The sequence below is a fragment of the Uranotaenia lowii genome, chromosome 2, assembly GCF_029784155.1.
Source record: "Uranotaenia lowii strain MFRU-FL chromosome 2, ASM2978415v1, whole genome shotgun sequence".
NCBI classification, from domain to species: Eukaryota; Metazoa; Arthropoda; class Insecta; order Diptera; family Culicidae; genus Uranotaenia; species Uranotaenia lowii.
In genome coordinates this window covers 22,161,493-22,163,638 of record NC_073692.1, presented here as the reverse complement: position 1 = coordinate 22,163,638, position 2,146 = coordinate 22,161,493, and positions in this window count along the sequence as shown.

The following is a 2,146-nucleotide window of genomic DNA, read 5'->3' as shown; positions in this document are numbered from 1 at the left end:
AGATTATCTTTCGGATATCTTCAGATCATTCGAAAGAACGAGATGGCCATGGATCATCCACGATTGACTGCTCCTTTTTCGAGGTTCACCTGTTTCTGTTACCAAACTACGAACGAATGAAATCGATTTCAAAAGAAAAAGACAAAACAGCGCAATTTTTTTTAATAAGAGTGGTCGTGGAGAATAAATGTAAAGCTCCAAAATTTTAAGCCTGAGGAGAACTTTATAGCTGGAATTCAATACTCCCTTGACGAAACCTTGAGTACAAATTTAACTCGAAAACACACGAAAAAACAATTTAAAAAGGATTTTTATCGAAACGGAACAAAGCACTTGTGTTTATAGCAAGGTTGCCAGTACTCCTCTCTCAATTTCATTATTCATGGTCATAAAAATTGCATTATAAACTCAACTAAGGAAAGTAAAAACAGGAAAGTTAATAAATTTTGTTCAGTGGATGAAAAATTGTAGATTTTTCAATTATTAAAACCCAATTTTCTGGTCGCAAACCATTTAATTTACCTATGCAACAGAAAATATCATTTATTCCACAAAAATACTAACAAAATCATGAGGCAACTGTAATACTAATAACCGTAACACTGAGAGAAAAACATATCAACTCAATTCAAACACATTAGGCTTTTACCACTTTCAGTGTCACCATATGAAGTGATATACATAGACTTTTTGTTATCGTTTCGTATCATCTCAGCTGCAAGAAAAAGGCTTCAAACCAAACAAAACTTCCAAAATGGTTCATTTTTCTTGCGCGGTTTACGCACACAGCCCAGCACTGACAGCAGTTCAACCCCTCTTCCAAGAAAAAAAAATCGCAATAATAACTAAGCCCAAACAACCATACCCATTTATCTCCATCCTTATCCGCGAGACGATAATTTGTTTTCCTTTCAATGGGGTTGGATCCACTTTTTCTCCTCACTCTTTTTTTTTCCTTTAAAGGGTAGATTTGGGTTTTTCCGGGTAGTCTTTTTTTTTTCTCTGGGTTTATTTTTCTAACCCGCCTCCGGATCATCAAGATGATGATGGCGTGAGTTATGATAGCGTCGCTTGGGACGAAGCTATCAAATCTGTCAACGAGCGTTGGATGAGTACCTACCGACCTGCCAAGTGACTGACTTTTTTCCCTTTCTTTCTTCCTGATGCTTTCCGAGAACCTTTAACACCAACACGATGGAAAAGCCGACGCCATTCCAAGTTTTGCGCGTTTATGATAGTCTATTATGAACTATATTTACGAGCAGCTCATTTTCTCAACAGCTTCCCAGCTGAGCGCGTTTATTGAATTTTGTTCCAACAACAACAACAAAAAAAAGGCAATATCCTATTCCTATCCGCTTCGATGATGAGGATAACTTTGTCTAGACTATGATTGAGTACCAGCATTTTTTTTTTGCATGCATTAGAATGCGGGAAATAATCAGAAAACTTGTGTATATGAGCAAGCTGAATAAAAAATTGAGTAGCAGTATCGCATAAAACAAATCGAACGGTTTTCAGAAACAACATTATCTTATTTTTCGCTATAACAGGAGCAATATAATTTAGACAAATACTAATAATATGTTTTTACGATTTCTAATCGTGATAAAGAACAATAACAATAACATTTTTTTAAATTGTAAAAGTACTCTTAAATGACAAAAGGATGGAAAATTTCAAGAAATTTAAAAACAATTTCAACCCAAAGATTAAAAATGACAATAAATAGCTTAAAAAAGATGATGCTGAAGAAATAGCTTAAAAAATGAAAAATGACATAAATAGTTAATATGGCAGAAAAAAACAAATTATAATTATAAACAAAAAAAAGTGATAAAAAATGTCAAAAAAATATCGGAAATTGTTTAAAAATTAATTAAAGTAGTGTTAATGTTGTAATGACTGAAAATAAAGTTAAGAAAAACAAGATAAACAAGTCGCCATTTTTGATTGACCTTGTTATGACTTATGACTTGTGACTTATGACTTATGACTTATGACTTATGACTTATGACTTATGACTTATGACTTATGACTTATGACTTATGACTTATGACTTATGACTTATGACTTATGACTTATGACTTATGACTTATGACTTATGACTTATGACTTATGACTTATGACTTATGACTTATGACTT